This window comes from Littorina saxatilis, linkage group LG16 (genome assembly GCF_037325665.1).
Source record: "Littorina saxatilis isolate snail1 linkage group LG16, US_GU_Lsax_2.0, whole genome shotgun sequence".
NCBI classification, from domain to species: domain Eukaryota; kingdom Metazoa; phylum Mollusca; class Gastropoda; order Littorinimorpha; family Littorinidae; genus Littorina; species Littorina saxatilis.
The window spans coordinates 24,621,920-24,628,520 of NC_090260.1; positions in this window are offsets into that span (position 1 = coordinate 24,621,920).

Consider the following 6,601-nt stretch of genomic DNA (forward strand, 5'->3'; position numbering starts at 1 on the left):
GTGTGTGTGTGTGTGTGTGTGTGTGTGTGTGTGGAGGCAACACCTGTGGATTGTACAGTTCTGTTTGTGATGGGGTCTGGTGGGCTTTTGTCTGTGTGTATGATCTGGCCTTTGAGAAGCCATAACAATTAATATAGGGCTTTGAAAAAATCTCTAAAATTTTTAATCCTCTTTGAGAGGACTTCGCCTTCAAAGGTGATTGTTGTGTTTCGGCACTCGGTTACATTTGACGCCGTCGACAGGGATGGGACTCGACATGAAATATTCAGGCCACTGAATCATTTTCGTGCTGTCCCATTCCACCAACCTGGCGGGTCCATGTTTCGGATCTTTTGGGGACAAAGTTCATTCAAAGGGGGTCGAGTGTGACAGGGAGACTACCGTCGTGGGCTTTCCTTGCATGTACCCGTAAGTTGTCCTCACTGTACAAGTGCAAAGGTCGAATCTATTTATCGAAACATCCACTGTCATCTATCTCTATATATTTATATAAATAGATAGATATATACGGCTTCTCTGTGTGTGTGTGTGTGTGTGTGTGTGTGTGTGTGTGTGTGTGTGTGTGTGTGTGTGTGTGTGTGTGTGTGTGTGTGTGGAGGCAACACCTGTGGATTGTAGAGTTCTGTTTGTGATGGGGTCTGGCTGCTTTTGTCTCTCTGAATGTTCTTGCCTTCCTTTGAGTGGGCACACTGGTGGATGTAAATGTTCACACGTGCTCTAAGACGGCGAACCGCCACGCTGTCTGTCTCTGTCTCGCGATTCACGCGGCGAAGCCGGGTATTCCTCTAGTAGTCGATAAATATCGACAGGGGGCCGACTAATGGTTTAAATGTGAAATGTGTGTATAATAATGGGTGTTGGTCTGAAATGAAGTTAGGTAGTAGTTAAAAAAAAAATTGAATAATTATTGGTATTTTGACATTGTGGGTAGCATGGAAATGTAAGGCCAAAAAAAAAATAGGTCTGTTTACGGTAACATAGGCCAAAAAAATAGGGTCGGTAGGTCGGGATTTTTATTTTTTTTTATTTTTTTTTTCTCCAAAAAACCATATTTTTACGTTATTTTGCCAAAAAAACAAGATTTTTTTTTTTTTTTTTTTTTTTTCCCCCAAATGCCAAAAAAAAGTGTAGGGTCGCGCGAAAAAACTAGGGTCGGTCGGGTTACCGTAAACAGACCTATTTTTTTTTTGGCCTAAGCATTTGAATGTAAGTCTTAGGTACCACTGTGCCCAGGAAGAGAGATAGGAGTAGGTTGCAATAGCTTGTGTGGTCTTTGAGTTTTGTTTTTGGAAAGACATTGTTAAAGAAAAAGAAGACAAGTACAGTAATGCAATATTTATTGTGAAAACCAACGATTGTACAAAGAACATGTGAGGCAACATTATGTCTATGATGGTGTGAAGAAAATTAGTTATGATTTATACTATTATTATTTAGACTTGAGACTGAATAGCAAAAGGCGAAGTGTATGTTTTGTGGTGTGAATTGAAACAAAATGAAAAGTGTAAATATCTGGGAAATTGTGGTTAAAAGACTTCGTAATTTCTTGATTGTTATTAACTATTATATTGAAGTGAATAGCAAAACGCTGTATTTGAAAACAGCATGGGATTTATATATATTTTTTTTGGTATCAGGTAATGCCCTAGTTTTTACAAATTGTAGCAAAGTCGATTAACTTTACTATGTACGATGTTTGCTTGCAAATTACAACACAAACGCGAAAAACTTAACTATTTGTAGAGTTCTAAGGCATTGCAGACAAAGCAACTGCAAGAAAGTCAGGTTTTAGCAGGGTGAAAATCCGCTGAAAACGGTCTTATATCCCTTCCGTTAACATGGCTTCGTCCGGCCATACATGTAGGCCCTTATGACACTGACCCTGAGCTGACCCTGAGGCACTGAAAAGGTTTTCACTGAAAAATTCTCTAGAAGAACCAAATGGGCTCGGTGCATTTGTCAGTCTGTCACATGTTGAAGGGCCCCATACAGGTTGAAAGAGATAAGGTACTGTGTGTTTTCTCCCAAACCTAGTGCACTACCGTTCTCACGAGATAAGTTACTTCTGTTTTGTTCCGGTTTTTTTCCCAATTGACACCATGTATGAGAGATGAAACAGAAAAGCCTGTTGTGAAAATGCAAAGATTTGGAGGAAAAAACGAAACAAAACAAAAGTAACTGTTCTCATGACAACGGCAAACAACGACACATGTTCACCGCCCTCAGCTAATTCAAGAAATCACACCCCCCCCCCCCTCCTGCTAGGTACACGTGCACTCAAGTTAACCTCTGCTTTGAGACACATGTTCACCGCCCTCAGCTAATTCAAGAAATCACCCCCCTCCTGCTAGGTACACGTGCACTCAAGTTAACCTCTGCTTTGACCTGTGTGCCAAGAGTCAGATAAGAGAGAGAGAAAGCGAGAGAGAGAGAGAGAGACACATACACACACACACACACACACACACACACACACACACACACACACATAGACAGAGACAGACATAGAAAGACAGCTGTTGGTAGACTTTATTGGATGTCGTTATTCAAATTCAAACCGCCACAGACAGAAAGCTTAGAATTTTTTTTTTTTTTTTTTTTTTTTTTTTGCGCATGAAAAGACTTCAGGCCAGATTTTCGTTACAAAACCGGGGAGGTAGGGTAGGGGAAGGATGTTCTGTTCTGTTGTTTACTCGTATGTTTGATAATTTGCGATTTTTAAGGAGTATAACGGTACACGTCCACAATATAGCGTAAGGGGCAAAACAGGGATGGTTGGCCATCTTTGCCAGTCGAGTAAATCTTTCAAGCCATTTATTTTTCGCATATAAAACATCTATCACAAAAAAATAATTGATTCATCACAAAATATTTATTCAAAAAAACTAATTATTAATCACAAAATGTAATACTTTTCTCCACAAAAAATGATGTTTCATCACAAAAAATACTATAATCTCACAAAATGTATATTACAAAAGAAAAACACTTTTCATCACAAAAATTAATAATTTGAGCACAAAAATAATAATAAGTATAATCAGTTCAAATATCTGACCCTCTGACTATTACAGCAACATAGATGAGGTTACCAGATTTGATGGCGTCTGCATTGGTAAGCAGACGTCCAAACAGCGAGTGTTCTCTCCGGCATGGTTGCAATGGTTGTAGCAACAGCTTAAAGGCACAGTAAGCCTCCCATAAACCATCACAGATACGGCCAGGCTTTTACACACAGTACAAACACCCTTTCATTTAAACACTCACCGATTGAGAACATCCTAGGTGCCCTCCGTAAAGAGCGAACAATTTTCAAAGAATTTATTTTTGCGTGGTTTATCTTACCCCTGAGCCATCGTGAACCCGTGTGATCCAGTTTCCCCTTTTCACAATGTAGTCGTCAGTTAGTTATTTGAATGCGATTCGATGTGAGCTTATTTACAATAGCACGTTTTTATGCACGAAACAAACGGCTGTGGTTCACAAGAACTCTAGCTATGGCTTTTGACTGTTGAGAGGAACGGCGATATGCACTGATAAACCGTCGTCTGCTACGACCCTTGCGTGACCCTGCTTCCGGGCTTTTCTTTTTTCAAACTTTCACAACTTCGAATTGTACTGATCTTGTCTTGATGAAAAAAGAATTCTTTTATGATTAAAGAATGTTTGTGTAACAAGCTGTCAATTTATTATTTAGATTTTAAAAGTTAGGTCTAGCGCAAAAACGCACAACGGTCCAAAAACATTTTGATAATCATCGATTCACGGCTATCGCCAGTTTACATCGATAGAATGAGACCCGAAGGGAAGTAACTCATGTTTGACCTGAGTTCAGGATGGGTCCAAAAAGTGTTCGAGACAATCTGCAAAATTAATTCTTTAAAAATTGCTCGCTCTTTACGTAGGGCACCTAGGATGTTCCCGTTTGGTGAGCGTTCAAATGGAAGGGTGTTTGTACTGTGTGTAAAAGCCTGACAGTATCTGTGATGGTTTACGGGAGGCTTACTGTCCGGGCGTGATTTCCGGTATCATAACAGCCGTCCAGCACCAAAACGAGGCGCCATTGTTGTTGAAGACCAAGTCCACGAAAATAAATTCTTTGAAAATTTCTCACGCTCGACAGAAAGCAGCCAGGATGTTCCCGTTCGGTGAGCGTTCAAATGGAAGTATGCTTGTACTGTATGTAGACGCTCGGGGAGCTCTGTGATGGTTTACGGGAGGCTTACTGTGCCTTTAACCAATGGCCTGACAGGAGACGATACACGCTGAGCTGGCGATGCACGTGATTCGCTGATGGAAAAAAACCCACTGTGCATGGAGATGTAGCTGTATAAATATCTCGGCCCACAGCGACCACATCATCTCTCGTCTTGGAGCCCGGCCTTTTAGTTGGTAAGTGTTCCGTTGCTTAGTATTTAATTGCTCTATATCAGTCTAACATAATCATGTCGACATTAGTTTTGGAAGTTTAATTAATTCAGGATTATTTGTGTCTTTCTTTCTCAATGTTTACGTGTTGAAATGAACTAAACATAGTGAGAGAAAACAAGTCGCGTAAGGCAAAAATATAACATTTAGTCAAGTAGCTGTCGAACTCACAGAATGAAACGGAACGCAATGCAATTTTTCAGCAAGACCGTATACTCGTAGCATCGTCAGTCCACCGCTCATGGCAAAGGCAGTGAAATTGACAAGAAGAGCGGGGTAGTAGTTGCGCTAAGAAGGATAGCACGCTTTTCTGTACCTCTCTTCGTTTTAACTTTCTGAGCGTGTTTTTAATCCAAACATATCATATCTATATGTTTTTGGAATCAGGAACCGACAAGGAATAAGATGAAAGTGTTTTTAAACTGATTTCGACAATTTAATTTTGATAATAATTTTTATATATTTAATTTTCAGAGCTTGTTTTTAATCCAAATATAACATATTTATATGTTTTTGGAATCAGAAAATGATGGAGAATAAGATGAACGTAAATTTGGATCGTTTTATAATTTATTTATTTTTTTTACAATTTTCAGATTTTTAATGACCAAAGTCATCAATTAATTTTTAAGCCACCAAGCTGAAATGCAATACCGAAGTCCGGGCTTCGTCGAAAATTACTTGACCAAAATTTCAACCAATTTGGTTGAAAAATGAGGGCGTGACAGTGCCGCCTCAACTTTCACGAAAAGCCGGATATGACGTCATCAAAGACATTTATCAAAAAAATGAAAAAAACGTTCGGGGATTTCATACCCAGGAACTCTCATGTCAAATTTCATAAAGATCGGTCCAGTAGTTTAGTCTGAATCGCTCTACACACACACACACACACACACACAGAGACACACAGACACACACACATACACCACGACCCTCGTTTCGATTCCCCCTCGATGTTAAAATATTTAGTCAAAACTTGACTAAATATAAAAAAGCAAAACAAAGTGAGTAATAGGATTGTAAAATATTGAAGATGTTCTTCTTTAAGCACACCCCAAGTAACGTGCCCACCATTCTCATTGTCGAGTCAGTGTCTGTTTCAGTGCATAGGCTTTACCAGGACATGTCAAAAATCCTTAACTGGAAAAAAGAACAATTCGATTCTACATTGTAATACTTTACCTGATATATTAAACGGAAGAGGAAAGATGTTGTCATGTCATCCACGCATATGATGAAACATTGATTATCGGTGTTATGTCAAACACAAAGAGGATTTATTCTTATTCTTCTTCTTTTTCTTCTTCTTCTTCGTTCATGGGCTTAGACTCCCACGTTCACTCGTGTTTTTAGCACGAGTGGATTTTTACGTGTATGACCGTTTTTACCCCGCCATTCAGGCAGCATACGCCGATTTCGGGGGAGGCATGCTGGGTATTTTCGTGTTTCTATAACCCACCGAACTCTGACATGGATTACAGGATCTTTTCCGTGCGCACTTGGTTTTGTGCTTGCGTGTATACGTACACACGAAGGGGGTTAAGTCACTAGCAGGTCTGCATATAAGCCTAAGTTGACCTGGGAGATCGGAAACATCTCCACTCTTAACCCACCAGGCGGCAGCGACCGGGATTCGAACTCACGACCTCCCGATTAGGAGGCCGACGTCTTACCACCACGCCACTGCGCCCGTCATATCATTATTGATTTTTGTTAACCACAAACAAAACAAGTCGCGTAAGGCGAAAATACAACATTTAGTCAAGTAGCTGTCGAACTCACAGAATGAAACGGAACGCAATGCAATTTTTCAGCAAGACCGTATACTCGCAGCATCGTCAGTCCACCGCTCATGGCAAAGGCAGTGAAATTGACAAGAAGAGCGGGGTAGTAGTTGCGCTGAGAAGGATAGCACGCTTTTCTGTACCTCTCTTCGTTTTAACTTTCTGAGCGTGTTTTCAATCCAAACATATCCTATCTATATGTTTTTGGAATCAGGAACCGACAAGGAATAAGATGAAAGTGTTTTTAAATTGATTTCGAAAATTTAATTTTGATAATAAGTTTTATATATTTAATTTTCAGAGGTTGTTTTTAATCCAAATCTAACATATTTATATGTTTTTGGAATCAGCAAATGATGGAGAATAAGATGAACATAAATTTGGAT